At 34.7% G+C, this 19,118-nt stretch overlaps 1 protein-coding gene across 1 annotated transcript in view; it reads right to left on the bottom strand.

Annotated features, from left to right (window-relative positions):
• Positions 1 to 19,118, bottom strand: part of NaPi-III (Na[+]-dependent inorganic phosphate cotransporter type III) — a 144,192-nt gene that overhangs the window by 93,603 nt on the left and 31,471 nt on the right. The gene's annotated exons all lie outside the window — the stretch shown is intronic.

Below are 19,118 nucleotides of genomic sequence, written 5' to 3'. Positions count from 1 at the left end.
TAAAAAGTAAACAAATTTTTAAAAATCGGTTTTATTGAAGCAAAACAGATCGAATATCATATTATTCTTTCTGCGCCTGATAAACATTCTTTTTAAGAACAAAAACGCTAAAAAGAAATACAAAACAATATTTTACCTGTATATATTCGGTAATTTACGTAGGTAAAACTGTCATCGGCTTCTAGAGAAGTGCCGATAACATAAATCCAATTTTATTTACCGATTGAGCCGCTTTTACTAGACACGAGGTCTTCGACTGTAAAAACAGTCATTTATGAAGCGAAGACGATCCACATGGTACTGCCGAAACCAGTTACCGACATAGACATCGAATCGATGTTTGATGTCGCATTATTTATAAAAAATTCTAAGACCGTTTGTTTTCGATAAAACCATACGGAATACCGTACGTTAATATCTTATAAAAATTATCTGCCGGTTCTTTTAGAGGATGTTCCTTTACAAATGATTTTCCAGCGCGACGGTGTAACGTCACGTTTTCCTTTAGCGGCTACAAATCACTTGAATGCTAATTTCTTAAACCGAATCGGACGCGGTGGACCGATCGATCGGCCACCACGATCACCTGACTAAACGCCAATAGATTACTTCTACAGGGTTATCATAAAAGAATGGTGCGTTTTTGAACACGGTTTAAATTAAAACAGAATTACTTACAGTTTATGTTTTTGATTTCTCAAATTTGTCGTCTCAAACATTTTTTTACATAATTAATAAATTTCAATATGTGCGCCCTTAGTCGCTCGACAAATGTCCAAATGATACTCGACTTCTCTCCAAACATTAGTTAACATTTCTTGGTTAATTGTTGTCATCGCTTCATTAATCCTGTATTTTAAGCGGTTTAGGTCGCGAATATTTTGCGTATAAACAACGCTTTTGATGTACCCCCGCAAGAAAAAATCGCAAGGTGTCACGTCTGAACTCCTCGGAGGCCAAAGTACGGGTCCTTGCCGGTCTATCCATCGATCTTCAAATTTTTCATTCAAAGCGTTCGTGACCGACGCATTGAAGTACGGGGAGCACCATCTTGTTGGAAATGAAGTCGATGAATGTTTTCGAGTTCATCCGGCTGAGGAAAGCGATAATCGGTTAACATGTCGAGATACGCGACTCCATCAATTGTTTTTTTCAGCAAAGAAGAAAGGCGTTATTACACAATTTTTTATCGCACCACACCAAACATTAACTTTAGGCGAATCGCGTTGTTTCTCGATAATTGCGTGTGGGTTTTCAGAGCCCCGTATTCGTGAATCGTATCTGTTAACGCATCCATTCGCGTGGAATGTAGCTTTGTCTGTAAAAATTATATCGTCTGAAAACGATTCGTTTTCACTTATTCAGTCCAACATTTCAACAGGGAAATCGTAACGTTTTACACGGTCATCGGGTTTCAATTCTTGCCGTATCTGGATTTTATAAGCGTGTAATTTCAGTTTCTTATGTAAAACTTTGTGAACTGTTGATTCTGAAATACCTAATTCGACGCTTCGACAGGGAATGGACTTCCCAGGACTTCTAATTGCCGATCGTCTTATTAGTTCAACCGTTTCGTCCGTTACACTCGGTCTGCCGGTTGATTTCTGTTTCTTAATCGATCCGGTTTCTTCGAATCGTTTGAACCGACGCGTTAAGTTATTTTTGTGTGGTGGATCTCTTCCGAATTCACGTCGAAACGCACGTTGAACTAAAATTACGGATTTTAATTCGGCCATAAATAAAACACACTTTGGTTTGTCTTTATCCGAGAACATAGTAACTCGCTAAACTCACCGCAACAATACAAGAACTGACGTTGCGGTTACAAAGCTGATAAACAAACTTTTGGGTCGGAGGCTTTCAGGGATACTAATATAACATCTAGAAATTTCCCTACAATCTTCCTATGAATTACTGAAACCGCACCGTTCTTTTATGATAACCCTGTGTTTGGGGCCGCATGAAATCGATAGTATACCGACAAAAAGTTAATACTAAAGAAGAATTACTCGTTAAAATACGAAGCGCTATTGAATTTATACAAAACGATCCTGAGATGATACGGAAAGACACCGAACAAATTTACGTCCGACAGTGTTCTGTGGAAATTGTGTAGGAGGAATTTCGAACAATTACTGTAACTGAGGTTTGTTATTTATCTTCTTTTTTTTCGTTTTGCCGTTTAAAGTTTTAAGTTTAAGCGACTACGTCCATATCGTAATAGTTTCTCAATTGTTTCTCTGTAAATTGTGCAATCGGTTTAGCCGACTTAATTATTATCGTTTATTATCTGCTTATATAAAATATCTTCGTCGAACTTAATAGAATGATTTTGCTTGTGATTATAACGAATAAAAAAACGAAAATTCACCGACTTTGAGGTACGATCGGTCATATGTTTTTTGAACGGCAAGGTATTCGTCTTACAGAAGTTCATCGTCAAATTAGTGCATTTAATGGTGACGGCTTAACGAATGAAGGAAGCGTAAGGTAACTGTGTCGTTTATTTACAGCAGACAGACCGTCTGTTAATGACGAGTAACTCTCAGGACGCCCTATTCTCATTATTGATTAGTTGAAAGAGGAGATCGACAGATACGTTAAAGAAAACCTGCGTTTCACGTTAGACGAACTTCACGATAAATTTCTTGTATATTCGTGATCTCCCGTGCGTGAAATTGTAACCGTCCACCTAAACCTTCCACAACTTTCACTAAATACTGTGGAAAATAACGATTTAAAATCGACTAATTTGTTCCTGCATTGTAAATAAAAACATCGGTGCAAATAAACGCAAGGAAATTACGATTTATAGGTAAATATTGCCTGTAGAACTATAAGATTACAACCGATATTAATAAATTATTTTTGGTTTTATTTCCCAAAAACGGTTTTAAAAATATTATAAAGAAAAACGCGTAACGATACCTCTAAAGTGAAATTTTTAGGAATATAAAATTTTAAAATAACTCATCGCGGAAGTAAATTTAAGACTACTGGAAAAAATGCAATAAGCTGTTAATTTTTCATTTTATTTAAGGAGTAAGATTAAATTTACCCAAGCAAGAACGATGTAATTACTTACTTATTTAATCCGAACGAGGTTTCTACATCAATTAAGCAAAAAACTAATTGTAGTAGAAGGCTGACAATTATAATTACGAGATCCTTTACACAATAACTTGCTTCAGTATAATGAAAATTACCCGAAATTAATGAAAATTTGCATACACATTAAAAGGCCGTTAAAAGAATTGAACTTAACAAATTTTTATTTCGAATATGCCACAGGTTTTTTGAAATATCGATGACTTAATTGTGCAATACTTAGCGGTAAAATTGCAAAAAAGATCACAATATTCAGAAAAAATACGGGCAATTTGATCAAATTACAATTTTACAATTAATTATCACAGTACCGTATAGAAGTCCGAGATTTTCTCGATGATTTTATTTCCCAAGTCAATCGGTGAATCAGGCCCGTAGCGCGGCCATTTCGTTTACCGGAGAATTTTTTTTTAAAAACCACTCGATTTTTTCTCGTAGGCGTTCATTAAATATAACGTAACTGTTCGGCCGAACTCAAAAATATAAACACAATAGCGATTAGAGAAGTGACGCCGAACAAGTTCAACGGTGTTTAAAAATAAACCGATTTCATCCGGGATGTCTGTATAAAATAATTCGCGTTTCCCGGGTCAAGACATACAATATCTTGCACAAGCTTATCATCGCGAAAACTTTTCGGTTTTGCCGGAAAGTCTTTGCGATTCAGTCGTTAAGTCTTATTTTTATTTTCAAAATAAATGTTTAAGTATAAATTACAAAGAAAAATATTTTTTTAAATTTTGGGGCTCCCGTATCAACGGAGCCTTTTTTATCGATCATAATAATTACCAAATTAAGATTTAAGCATCAAAATTTCCAATAAAAAAAAAATTTAATTTTGGCGGTTCCCTTACACTGCGGGGCCGATTTAGTAAACATTTTCTTATAAAGACGTGATCGATCGATCCTTAACAAAAAATAAATATATATAAAAAAAGGATTGTTTATAAATATTGAAAAATAAGTATAACTTTCACGATAGAAATGAAATAAATTAAGTCTCATTTTGAGACCGGAGAATGTTATAGAGGCTAAAACTACTTAATATTTTTTTTCTTATACTCGCATCAGCGACTGAAGCAAGTCATTTGCGACTTATCTCTTTTCTGTTTGGCCTATGTTATGAGCAGTCTAGTACAGTCGAGTTAACAAAAAAAAAGAATATTATATTTCTTTAGAGGAGAGGAGTAATTTAAAAAAAAAATTCTAAAAGTATTCATATTTAGCTTACAAATTTGCTTAAGTAAAGTTTTCTCTAAAACCAATAAAAGATAAAAAAAGAATGTAAAAATTTTAAATTTATTTTTGAATGTAACATTTTTTAAAGCTTTTCAGCATTTTAGATCAGAGATATTTAAAAACGGTTTTAAACATTTCCTGAAAGTTCGATATATGAAGTACTAAAATTTCAAATTTTTTTTTAGAAAATATTAAAACCGAACGGATATAAGGAGATAAACCTAAAAACATATATTTTATTTTTAACAGCGGGGAGTTTTTAAAAAATAAAAAATTGGAATATTTACGTACGTAATGTAATAACAAATTTGCCAAAGGAAAGATTTTTGCTAGAGTGCCTCTGAAGAAATTCAAAATTGGGTTTTTCGCGATATCCCTTATTCCTGAAAAAATTTTAAAAAAAATTACAATCGATTCCCCATTTATAGAATATTGAGAAAAATTTTAAGAAACTCAATTTGGTTGATCCTGACAAATAAGGCCAAAAGCAGTGCGAATACAAACATATACACGTCTTTTTTTGTCTAGATTTACTATTTGGACCCTAGAACGTAAAGATTTGCAAAAAAAAACGTGATACATTATTTTTGATACGATTACCACACCCTTTTAATATTCTAATTAAATTCGCCGGGAAATTAAAAAAAGTATTAAATTTCATCACATTAAACTTAAATAACATCTTTTTTTCTTTTTGGAAAAAGGAATACTTTTGAATGAAAATTTTATTAACGCAAATTTGTTACCTACAATGCTTATATAAATAATCCAAAAAGGGTTTTCAAAAAAATCAACCCCCACCTCTTAAAATTGAAATAGATATCTTCTGCTTTTGCTCTATTTGCCTTTGGTTTAAATATTTTTCAAAAACATTTTAAAAGTTTCTACTTCATATGTACAGCTATCAAGAAATGTCTACATTTTTTTAAAAATTATAGACCTCGAATCTAAAACGCAGAAAATGTTCTTTTTTTTATTTTAGCCTTTTTGAAGGGGTTTTACATTTAGAGAAAAGTTTACTTATGGAGATTTGTTGAGCTTAACACACACACACACACACACACACACACACACACACACACACACACACACACACACACATATATATATATATATATATATATAAAATGAGGAATAACAGCGGACCTCAGACGGATAAGAGGAAACTGTAGGCCAGTGTGCATTCTTCGATGGTGTTATATGGAGTTCGTGTATGGCTTGTTGGCTTGTCGAGGGCCAGGAACGTGAGGCGTTTGGTTATGGAACAATGTAGACTAACTATACGTATCATCGCAGGGTATCGTACGATCAGCGCCGAGGCGGCATCGGTTATAGCTAGAGTACCGCCCGTAAACTTACAAGCGCAAATGAGAGCTTCAATAGCGGCTGGACGGTCCTCTACATGGCTTGGCGTGACAGATGGCAACATTCGGACAAAGTAAGGTGGACCTATCGGCTCATCACCGACCTCAGGAACCGGGTGGAGTGAAAGTACACAGGCTACGAATTTACCCGGTTCCTGCCTGGACACGGATGTTTTCGGGACTATCTGTACAGGATGGGCAGATGCCGTACAAGTCGCTGTCACGATTGCGGCGGACTAGCAGAGCGTGCGGTGTTTTTTCGGCCTAGATGGCGAGCCTTAAGAGTAGCGTTCGAGGAACAGGGTGTGGAGGGGGCCAACAATATAATCGAGGTGATGTTCAGCAGTAGCGACAAACGGGAACGTATCTTGACTTCGATCGCATCAGCGATAGGAGAGAAGGCCGATGAAGAGAGGCGACGACAGGCTGAGCAGATGCGGATCTATAGAGACCTGGAGTTCGATGACGGGTGATCAAGGGAGGCCAGCTTCTGGGGGTGAGCTGGCCTCCCTAACTGGGCGGGAGCTCCTCGGAGTCGTCGCTCGTCGATCGCCCGCTGGGGACGCCTTCCGGTCATACGGATTCGGATAGTAGAGTGCCTGGGTGATCATGCAGAGGCTGTACATACCGTACGGCTTAGATCCGGCCCCTGCATGGTAACAGGGGGGGTTTTTAGAGGGTGAGAGCTCCTTACTGCCGTCAGTGCGGACCTGACGGCGGTTGGCAGAGCTTTTACCTCACCTAACGGAAGAAAAAACATATATATAAATATTTTTACGTAACGTTTCTTATAATTTAATCCCGACCTCTAAAAAATACATATTCTGTATTCTATTTTAACTCGTTTAATGTTATTATTACAAATATTTTGTTGTACTTTTCTTCGACGCTTAAAGGGTTATCAACATTCAATTAGCACGGTATCTATATTATATTCCGGATTCAAAACGAGAAGCAAATTTCTCATTACTTTCATAAAAGTTATACTTTGTTTTTTTCAATATTTTTAAACGATTATCTCTTTTACATTATTGTTTTTCGTTAGGGATCGCTTATTTGTAAATAAGTATTTCCTAATTTTTTCCCGCAGAGTAAGGAAGCTACTAAAATAAATAAAAAATTATTCCAGACTATTTCATTTAAGTAATCAATCATCTTATCTGTGAAAACTTTTTTCTACCTAAATCTAACCGATTATTAATCCAGACATCAAACTGAAATATTTTCAGCGACAGATGAAAATTAAAAATACTAATAGTTCTATGAACAGTTGATCTGAATAAAACAAAAAATAATCAGTTTTTCAATGAAATTGAATTAATAAACTGAAAATTAAAAATGAAACTGATCGTCGGGAGATTTATCCGATGCTAAAAATAATCTTACTATATTTAGCACGCAAAATCATAATCAGAATTTCATTTAAAAATTAATTTTTTACATTCTCATTTGGACTTTTTCCCTTTAAACTCGGGTGACATCAGCGACGAACAAGGGAACAAGGGAAAAGGTTCCACCAAGATAAATTGCAGAATGGAACAACGTTATCAAGGCAGGTGGGATGAATCTATGATGAGCGACTACTGTTGAATGAAAAAATGGGAAGACTTCACCGAACGATTTTTTTTGAGTAAAATTCAACGAAAAATAAATTTACAACTTCATTATTTTGGTTAGCAGCAAGAAACACTGCTGCAAAATTTTATAGAAATCGGAAAAAACAAACAAATATAAAGAAGATATATCAAAAGGCTATCTTAAAACACGATCGCTCTTCTCTTGTTTAATCAACATGACTATTATACCAGTATTTTTTTTTTAACAATAAAGCTATCGAAAAGCCTCCATCGAAGAAGATGTTGATCGATTGCTTCTGAAAGCCTAATATATTAAAATTATTAAAAGAAATTTGCGTGTCCTTAAGATCGTAATGTCGAAGTGAAAACTTCTATTGTGATCTGTATGCGATTCTAAACTGCAAGGCACGGGAGAAGATTCTATAGCTAAAAATAAGAAAAAGATTCGTATAAACATCGGTGAGAAAACGGTTCGTTAGCGAGCTTCGGCTCGCGAAACATTTAGACTTGCTTTCGACGGAGCCGAGTTTACCCGAATGAGCGTTTCACGTCGGAGTCTGACGGATCAAACCGATTCACTACCCGGCAGACTGTCACTCCGCTCGGCTAAATTCGACTCCCCCGAATTAACAGGAATGAACGTTTCATTCCGAACTTTATAGAACAAATTTTTCAACGCCCATCCATAAGTGACCGTGCGTGCGCGCGTTTTCATTTCAAAAATATTTTTTATTCGTAACCGGATTGTCTGGCCTTCTTAAAACAGGGGAAGTTAACGCTAAAGCTATCGAAAAGCCTTCATCGAAAATGTTGATCGATTACGTCCGAAAGCCTCATCTGAAAGCGAGACCTTTGCACCTTTAATAATTATTAAAACGTAGGAAATAAAACGCAAAACAAAACAGAAACTCTTTTTATTTTATTTCTTTTAAGCATTATTTTATTAAGTCCTTCTTTCGATTCGCGTTTCCCCGTTTGTTTTCTATTAACGAAAGAATATTTTTTTTAATACGATTTAATAAACACAATTAATAAAGATTTTTATTAAAAAAATTGTTACAGATACGAAGGATACTCAAAAATAACCGAATCACGTTGCTCTGAGCATTGCTACCGTAGTACGTGTTTCTCCCGCTAGGAGAGCGTCAAGCGACTTTTTCCGTATCGGTCTGTCCAGAGCCGTCACCTAGGAAAATATCTCTCTCTTTTTTGTGTACAGTCTCCGGAACCACCATAAGGTATTACTTCAGAGGATGAATGAGGATGACATGTATTAATGTGAATGAAGTGTACTCTCGTAAAGTCGAACGTTCCTGAGATGTACGGTTAATTGAAACTCAACCAACCTCCCCCCTCACCAAAACAACACCGGTATCCACGATCTAATATTGAAATCCGCATAAAAGTAACCGCCTTTACTTGGATTTAAACCTTTAGAACTCCCGACTTCGAAATCAGCTGATTTGCCGTGTCGAGTTTTACCAGAAGATCGACCCGGTGGAAAAGTTATATCTGACCTCTGTAAATGTTTTTGTGAAAGCTGTTCGCCAGCTTTTCGCTTTATGTCACGGCAGACTTTACTGAACAACGCGCGGCTGAAGTTTTGCTTTCTACTAGGGAAAACGCCGCTATTGCGATGTTGAAAACGGTTCCCGAGAATAGCGGTACGGGAAAACTCAAGTGTACGAATGGTTTTCGCGTTTCAAAAAAGGTGAAATGTCGATCGACGATCGACCTTGTTCTGGACGTCCTTCATCTTTCCAAACGGGCGAAAATTTCGAAAAAATTCACGCCGTTGCGATTGAAGACCGACGACGTACTGTTGAAGAAATTGAGAAGTCGTCTGGAGTAACTTGGAGCTCGGTTCGGCGAATTTTATGAAAATTTGGGGATGAGAACGGTCGCTGCAAAGTTAGCGGCTAGGCTTCTGACCGCTCGGCAAAGAGAGCCGCTGATCGATTAATATTACCGATTCCGTTTTTAATTCTATTCTAATTTTCAATTTATTAATTCAATTACGTTGAAAAAATGATTTTTTTAATTCGGTGTAGAACGAACGAGGTCAACCGTTCAAGAACTATTAGTATTTTTAATTTTCATCTACTTTGGAAATTCATAGATTCGATGGACATTCACGAGTTCTACCGGTAAAAATAATGAAAAAAATTTACATAAACGTAGGTCTGGAATCGCTTTGTTTTCGAGTTACAGGTAGCGATAGATTTCAGCTCTTCTAATAAAAAGAAACACTACTGTAATTCTTTGAATCCAAATTCAGGAGTAAAGTCGGTGATTTCTTATGTAATTTTAGCCGGTAAACAGGATAAAACAGGACCTAGAACAGTAACTTAGATAGTTCTTAAGATATCTGACATAAAACAAAAAAGTCGGTGTTGAAAAACAAATTTTTTTAAGTTTGTAGTACAAAAGCTTTGTTAAACGACTAATAAATGCGAAAGATTAAAAAGAAACTTGTACAGAATTTAATTATGAAAAAAATTAATAAAACTACAACCGATAAAAAGAAAATAAAAACTTTTAACGATCGGTTTTTTTATTAAAGCAAAACACACGAAAAATAGACAGAAAATCGTATTATTACGGAAAGTCACCACAAATATTTTACGTCGTCGGACAGTGTTGTGTCATAAACTACCAAAACAATAAAATAGTTAAGGTTTCGACGAGAGTTTGCCGTCAATTGAAAACATCAAAATTCAACAACTTATTTATAATTCTTCAAAAAGATATTGTCCGAATCCAAAAAGTATACATATGTACGAAAGGCGAGATAATAATTGTTATATATTTTTCCTACTTCACTTTCTCAAACACAAAAATATACACCGTTAAATATTTTCTTCCCGCTTAAATAATATTGTAATTAAACGGTACAACTTTTTTTAATATAAAACAAACACGAAATAATCGGAGATAAACAATTCCTTTATATACTTGTATATATACTCAACAACACAAATCATATAATAAAAAATTCCTCAGATTTTCTTAAATACGTCGATTGAATATACAAAAACTCTTTACGGCCCGATTTCATACTTTAAACAACTTCAAATCATAATAATTCATAATCCGTAAGCGAGTATTCTACTTCTTGACTTGCTTTTGAAAGACGATAATTCACAATGAAAATCACGCGAGTGACCGTTCACTAGTTCTAAATTCATGACGGTATCAAACGATTCGATCGTTGAAAATAATTAATCGGTTGAAAAAATATTAAAGGTTCGTAATTTTGTTCGTTTCAAATATTAATTCGATTCTAAACAAAAATGCGGTATAATTTCAAAATAGCAAAACACACAAAACTGAAATATGTTTTAACTAATAGACGATTAGAGGCGGTGGTTGTTACGATATTTTAGAGTGAAGATGACATTAGAAATGTTTTTGTCGTTTTGAATTTTCAAAATATCAAGCAAACTTTTTAGTAACGGTAAAATTACATAGATCAATATCGTGTGATTAACCGTTAGGAACATACGATAAATATATCGATATAAACATATTAGTTCACGTAATAAGGTGTGGAATATTTACTTTAAATCGTCACAACGACCCGTACTGCCCCTAATGTTGATCTTCGATCGACACTTGATCTGTTCATTAAGCGATCAGAAATTGATTATCGTTCTTTATAGAGGCTTTTCGCCGTAACAGATAAAGTTGAACTTAATGTCGAGATCGTAAACGAAAGACCGAGATGCTACCGCTCAGCCGCGGAGATCGGCTTACATTTGTTTAAGTATATTATACTTTTCCGTTAAATCAAATTAAAAATGCGGGTTAACATTATAAATTTGCAAAAAAAGGTTGTTCGTTATACATCGTAATAAGACCGGTACAGCGAGCCTGAGTAACGGATTCTTATCGATTACTATGAAAGTAAAAAAACGTAATAATTAATCGGGAGAATCCAGAAAGAGACAAAAAGGAGAAGCTTTTTCGCAAAGAATAGGTCCGTTTTACGATTGCCTTTTGTTATAATGCCCGCTAACACGCAATGCACACCTGTCGGTTTGAAATTAACGGGAACGCCTCGGTAGACTCTTCTTACGCTTCGACTTGGGTCCGGTACGGCAGGTAAATAGGCTAGCGGTATAAATAACCCGGTACGACCAATTCGAGGAGTTTTATTAGAACCGGTCTGCGAGGCGTTACGACGCCAGTCCCGCAAGGGCAGTTCTACGAGGAGAGGCTGCAAGTTGTGTTGGTTCGGCGGAGTCTGCGAACCGGTCCAACGAGACGTATGACGACGGTCCGGCGAGGAGAGTCACAGGTGTGAGTCTGCGAGACGTCAGTCCAGATATGAATCCAGTAAGGTTACGCCACGAGTAAATCCAATTATACAAGAAAAACTATCGGTGAGTTACAGTAAAACTATAAGTGTATAAGCGAAAGAAGTAATGAAATAGACTTCGTTCGTAAACTTTTAAGACGACAAAAAAGGATTTGCAAGTGAATTTGATAAGATTGTTTGGTAATATAAGACTAGTGGTTTCCTTTGTCAACGGGTCTGAATACTAGTTTTCTGTTTGCATACCTGGGATAAATTCGGAAAGATTATTTAGTTTGAACTTTGTCTTACGTGTAATCTGTATTTATTACTTATTACTGATATTACTGTCACTATTTGATGTGTAATAATTTGTTTATTACGTTATGTATTTTTCCCTGTTTTTATTTCACGCTTACTGTTTTGATTATGTTATGTCTTATGTCATGTAATTATCGTTTACTACTAATATCCTGATTACTATTGTGGTTGAAATCGCTATATTAATACTTGTGTTCATTAACTGTTTTATTATTGTCTTTATCATCACTGTTATTATTATTATTAATTTGTCTGGTTCTAATTTAAACATTTTAAGTCGATAAACTGTAATTATATATAAACATTCTAAATTGTCAACAACTTCTCAATATCCTAATCGAGCCGTACAGAACCACGCGACATTCTGAATATGAGCCAAATCGGACCATAAATACAATTTTTCGAAATATCACGACCCCAGCGCCAACTAGCGGGTCCGTTTTTTGCAAAAATGTTTCGTTTCACATTAACATATATATTACACATTAATATATATTCTGAATACGAGGCAAATCGGGCCATAAATACAAATTTTTCTAAATAGCGCCACCAAATAGTTCTAAGTATACAATAAAAATTTACCAATTTATTTATCCTTTTTTAATAAAACTAGTATAACGTCTTGTAAACTAATATTTTTTTTTTTTAATGAAGTGACGGGGCTTGAAAAAATCTGAAGATGAAATTTTCAGTACTTTCATTTACATAAGAGTATTTATTGTTGAAACAAGCTGTAGTATAGTTTCTTTTAAATTTATTATTTCAAGTATACATCATCAAGTTTTTGTACGCTACCTAGTACTATCAATACTGCTATCTACCGGCGCGATTTGTAAACGGGTTGGGAGAAAAAAATCAGGATTAAAAGTACAAAAATTTCTATTTTGTAAATTTCTAAACATCTATTTTTACGATGATAAATATTTATTTATTTTTTTCATCAAAATTACTATTTTTTTTTTATATTTTAAACAATTTTAAAAACTTAAAAATGTCGATTTACTAGTTGGTCAGAGTAAATACGTCTTTAGATTTGGACAAACTGTCACCCGCGTCATTCTACCGAACGACTTGATTTCGTGTAGTTTATTTTTTTTTGTTTTGCTTCATTAAGCGTAATTTTTATCAGGTACAGAAAGAATAATACGATTTTCCCTCAATGTTTCGTCTGTTTTGCTTCAATAAAATATCGATTTTTAAAAGTTTTTTATTGGCTGTATTTAAATTAATTTTCTCTTTAACTTTTTTTTAGTAAATCTTCCGTATTTATTAGTCATTTAACAAATTTACTGTAATGAAAAGTTATTTTTTGACACCGAATTTTGTGTTTTACATCGAATTTCTTAAAAATTACGGGAGTTGACAGTTCTTGAGATATGTTTTATTTTGTTTCCCAGCTCAAATTACATAAGAAACCACCGACTTTACTCCTTAATTTGGATCCCAAAAATTACAATTCTATTAGAAAAACTGAAATCCAAGCGAAATCTTTCGGTAGCCGTAACTCGAAAAAAAAACGTTTCCTGAGCTATGCTTATTTAAATTTTTTCATCATTTTCACCAATAGGAAAACGTCCTGAAAGTTTCTCAATTTCTGTATAATTAATTTATGGAATTATCAAATTCATGTGTCAACGATCACTTCCTCGCTGAATAAGCCCCGAATGTAAAATAAATAAAAAATTAATATTTCTATAAGTTAAACGTTCAACATTAATTAAAAGGAATTTTATTATTAAAATTATTTAAATTAAAGTAATAATATGCAGTAGTTCGTATTTAATGTTATAATAATTTAAAATTAAGATAAGTTCACGGTGAAAGTTTGAAATTCTATTTATTAATATATCCAAAAAGACAGATAACGGGTACAAATTGAAATATACAAAGCCGCTCAAGCAAAAGTATGAAACACAAAAGCAATTAACTAGCGTAGCTTTAATTATTTATAGAATGTAGATAGTTCTTGCTACAAAAAATTAATACCTAGTTTTTTTGTTTTTTTTTTTTGCTGTTCTTAACACCAGGGGACAAAAAAAATCAGGGGACATCAGGTCCCGTGATTTTTTTAAAAACTAAACCCTAAAATAAAATTTATTTTCTTTTTCCTAAATTTTACGCGCATTCTCAACCGTTTTGATATCTGTTAAAGAAAATGATTTATATCTTTTTTGAGCAATTTATTTTTACAATCGGTCGTCAAAAAGTTGTCAAATTTTTTTGGCTAAGAGCGACATGTTCAGGAGACCATCCGCAGATAGCCCACCTCAAATACAATATTAATAATATGCATTACATCTCATAATACAAAGGAAACGATAAAAAACAAAGATAACGGATAACAAAGGTAAATACATAACAACTAATAAAGCCAGATAACTAATAAAGTCACAAACCACGAGTAGAATCCCAAATATTAAAGTCATATAAAAACAACAAAGACACCGAATTATCGCAAAAAATCAGACCGCCGACTCAAGAGTCAACCACCAGCTTCAACGTATAAATTCTTGTTAAAACTATGTTTGTCATGATAACGGCTCCAATCAGCGAGGTCCGGTTCATCATGTCATCTCCTCAATCGTCTTACATCGTCAAGTAGATTCGGTGCCACACACGCTGAGCACACGCTCAGCGTGTGAAGCGTCTGATTCACACGGTTGTCCGGCTTTGATATGCAACGCTTGTCCCTTTTATATGCAGTCCCTTTGAGATACGGAGGATATACCCGAATCCACGCCGAGCACCTTGCTTTGAAACCGGTGGATGATTTCAACGTTACTGTTACAAACAGTCCCTTGTACTTGTGCACCGTATCTGCATATCGGTTTCAGGAAAACCTTATGCGCCGATAATTTATTCTTCAAGGACAATCGAGACCGTCCACCAAGGAGCCAAGGAGCCGGTGCATTCGTGCAAGTTTAGCGTTCGGTCGGCTCCTCTTCTCTCCGACGCGATCCTTCTAGATATAACCCTAGGAACCTTACCGTTCCCGCGTCAGGAAAGAGAGTACTGTCCGGTTGAACCGGAGGCCGATTACTTCTCGTCAAGGTAAACATCTCCTGACTCGATTCGGCAGGATTGACTTTAACCGTCTATGCACGCAGCCATTCTTCGATAAGGTTGAGGGCAGTTTGCCCGATTTAATTAGCAATACAACGTAAAAAATGACACTTTTAAGTCATTTTAAGACGACTGTCGTAAGCACGACGGTTTTAAGTTTTGTATCGCTGTACAATAATTAATTTATTACGCTTAAAACTACGCTTAACTCTCTCATCGATGTTTTAATGTTCTCTCTTTAGTGTAAGATGAAAAAAAGGAGGAAATCATTTAAGTTTGACCAACGGGTTTCTTAGTTTTACTATAATATCGGTGCAAACAAACAAACAAGACCGATTACGATTTGTAGTATATACTCGTAAAAAAATTGATTTTACAGAGTATTTGTCGGTGGAAATTACGGTCAACGATGATAAAACCTATAAAAAATTGTTAATTCGATCGTGAAATAAATAATAAAAATATTAATACGACTAATAAATATAAAAATTTATCGAGTAAATTAATTCTGATAACTTCATTCGATTTCAGTTCTTTCTAAATACTAGTGTATATCGCAAATCTGTACTGTTGTATCGGTTTAAAATCTATTTAAGATACTTTTACATGTCGCCTTGCAAATACATATAAAAAACCAAGGGGAAACACCAAAAATCCATCGAAATTAAAAAAAAAAAAAAAAAAAAAAACATGTGTAAGAGGCAAGGAGATTGTGTATCACCGATACTTTTTAATTACGCACAAGAAAGTTATCGGAGAGTAAAAGAAAAAAACTTCAAAACTTAAAGATCAATGAAAACATATAAACGGAAACAAAATTTTAATCTCTGGATATTAGTTTTGTTTACAGGTCGGCAAGTTATTAGCCCGGTTCATCGGTTTCTAAATGAAACATCGCCTCGACGCCCAATAGCGTACGGATACCCAAGACTTTGCAGGAGACGCTTGGCTCCAAGATCCTCAGACGTTTTCTTGTGAGGATGTGTGAAATAAACTATTTATGTTCGACTACGAGCTGACAACCAGAATCACAGCTGCAGTAACCTCTACAACAGAAGATTGTCTGCAACTCGTAGTGGAAACGTTCAATGGAGGGCATATAGAACATTTATAATTCGATAAATGAAATTTTAAACGTTTTTAAATATTATTTCATTTGTCTTCTAATTGTAATATATTTTTATTACGACATAAAAATCTGTTTGGAATCGGCTTATTTTCTTTTGAAACTATTGTTTTTTCCAGTCGGTTTTCTAGCTACTGCCGAGTCTGGGTGTGTGTGTGTGTGTGTGCGTGTGTGTGTGTGTGTATATATATATATATATATATATAGGTAAATGAAATACCGCTACCGAATTACAAGGCCTGAAATAGCTGCGCTGTAAGTGTAAAAATAACGGTAAAAATACAGGGTTATCATAAAAGAATGGTGCGGTTTTGATCATGGTTTAAATTAAAACAGAATTACTTACAGTTTATGTTTTTTATTTCTCAAATTTGTCGTCTCAAACATAGTTTTACATAATTAATAAATTTCAATATTTGCCCCATTAGTCGCTCGAAAAATGTCCAAACGATACTCGACTTCTCTCCAAACATCAGTTAACATTTCTTCGTTAACGCTTCATTAATCCTGTTTTTTAAGCGGTTTAGGTGGCGAATTTTTTGCGTATAAACAACGCTTTTGATGTACCCCCGCAAGAAAAAATCGCAAGGTGTCAGGTCTGGACTACTTGGAGGCCAAAGTACGGGTCCTTGCCGGCCTATCCATCGATCTCCAAATTTTTTATTCAAAGCGTCCGTGACCGATGCATCGAAGTGCGGGGGAGCACCATCTTGTTGTAAATGAAGTCAGTAGATATAAATCACCGCTTCTGGCACAGCAGCCAATCAGAGAGCAGCATTCTGATCACGTGATCTAAGCCACGCGCACTTAATCTAGATAGAAATTTACACATTACGCAGCCTTTCACAAGCAAAATTCCCATATTTTGCACTCTTTCGCGAGCATCATTATGATTCTTTAATGCATATGTTACTGAAAAACATTTACAAATACAATATATAAATCGTTTTACTTAAATAAACGTTATATTCGTTGTTAATGTTTATTTATGTCGTCCCCAATCTTGCGCAGTGAATATGTATTTATTATAGCCTGTCGATGACGTCAGGGAATTCTTCTCGTTCACTATAATAATAATAATTGAATTTTATTATTCAACGAAAGATAGATATTATAGAATTCAATGACCTTAATGTAAATTACAGTTTTGTTCGCGCATGCGCAGTAGCACATTTAATAATATAAATACCATATTATGGGTACTTTATTAATTTATTATATAGGTGATGGAGTTAAAACGTGCGTGTTCAGAAAATGATTGCGCAACCGCTAAAAAGCGAGCTAGCTTAGCTGTCTGTGACGCGAATTGTTTCACAATTTTAGAAAATGCGTTTAAAGATAATTTAAGCACATATTATTATAAAAATGGAGACGAAACAGATAAAGATAGATATTTATTTTTAAACAGTAGAAGAAATTGCGTTCTAAACATCTTAACATCACATGTAACAACGGACGCTGTAAAATTTAATATATTGTTGGAATGTACATATGAAAAAAGTCGGGGCGACCAAATCGATTCTCAAGACATTAATTTTAAAACTAAAAATACACCAATATATAATTGTAATGATTTAGATAAAGTTATAGACGAAGCGTTTGAAAAACTATTAGCCGAAGAATCCGAATTTCAAGGTAAAGGCAGCGGTTGGTCTTTAATTAGTATCGACGGTTTAATGTTGCGTATAAATGAATTTAAACCGTTACGCGGTTCTTCATATATAGATTTACCCGATAAAATAGAAAAAAAAGGCTGTGATTAATGTTAACAATAAAGACATATACTGCTTTAAATGGGCTATTTTATCGAAACATGTAACCAGTAATAATCCGCAACGCTTAGATAAACGTTATACTGTTGATTTATAAAGTACATATGACTTTAGCATGTTAACGTTTCCAGTCGAGATAAAAGATGTTAAAAAATTTGAATCCGCCAACAATATTTCTATAAATGTATATACACTGACAGTTAATGATGAAGTTAGACCTTTAAAGGTTTGCCAAACCATTGAAAAACCAAACCGTTTTGATTTATTGTATTTAAAGAATGATGATGTTTCACACTATTGCTACATAAAAGATTTTTCACGACTGGTTAGGTCTCAATTAACGAAAAACAATCACGCAATAAATGTATGCAAACGTTGTTTTACATTCTATTATAAAGATGGAAATAGTGAAGATAGAATGAAAGCTCATTTAAAACGCTGTATTTACAATGAACCGGCACGTATAAAGACACCAAAACCAGGTGGAAATATAATGAAATTTAAAAGGTACGAAAATCAGTTTCCAATGCCTGTTGTAGCATATGCCGATTTTGAATGCATACTGAATCCGACACCTTACCATCCAACGTATACAAAATCATATAGTTATACAACCCATGTGCACGAACCGATGAGTTACAGTTTGTATTTCGTTTGTCACGAATCGGTTTTCGATAAAATAAAACAAGTCCTCCCTGCACTTTACAGAGGCGAAAAAAAACTGTACTTTATAAAGGCGAAAAAGCGGCTGAAAATTTCATAAATGTTCTATCCAATCTCGCGAATCAAGTTGCCGATGAAATGATACACGTTGCAATGACACCTCTTTCCGTCGATGAACAAAGAAAATTCGACAACGCTAAGCGATGTGAAATGTGTAATGCAGGATTCGGTTTAAATCGCAAAAAAGTTCGCGATCATTGTCACTTAACCGGTCGTTATCGAGCCGCGTTATGCAATAGCTGCAATTTACGCAGACAAACACAAAATACGTTACCGATATACATTCACAATTTAACCGGTTACGACTCGCATTTCATTATAAGACAGCTGGATTACGATAAAGAGGATATAAACATCATAATAAAACCACCGCGTCTTTGGTTCATTGGTGAATGAACCATTCACGAAGATTATCTGGAACAAGAATAGTTACGCATTTATACAGACGGATCATCAATACCGGGAACAAGAGAAACAAGAGCCGCGTATTGGTGCCTTAACACGCACTGCTACACAGATACGCAAGGA

The sequence above is a fragment of the Lycorma delicatula genome, chromosome 12, assembly GCF_047948215.1.
Source record: "Lycorma delicatula isolate Av1 chromosome 12, ASM4794821v1, whole genome shotgun sequence".
NCBI lineage: Eukaryota > Metazoa > Arthropoda > Insecta > Hemiptera > Fulgoridae > Lycorma > Lycorma delicatula.
This window is presented reverse-complemented; position numbering and strand designations above follow the sequence as displayed.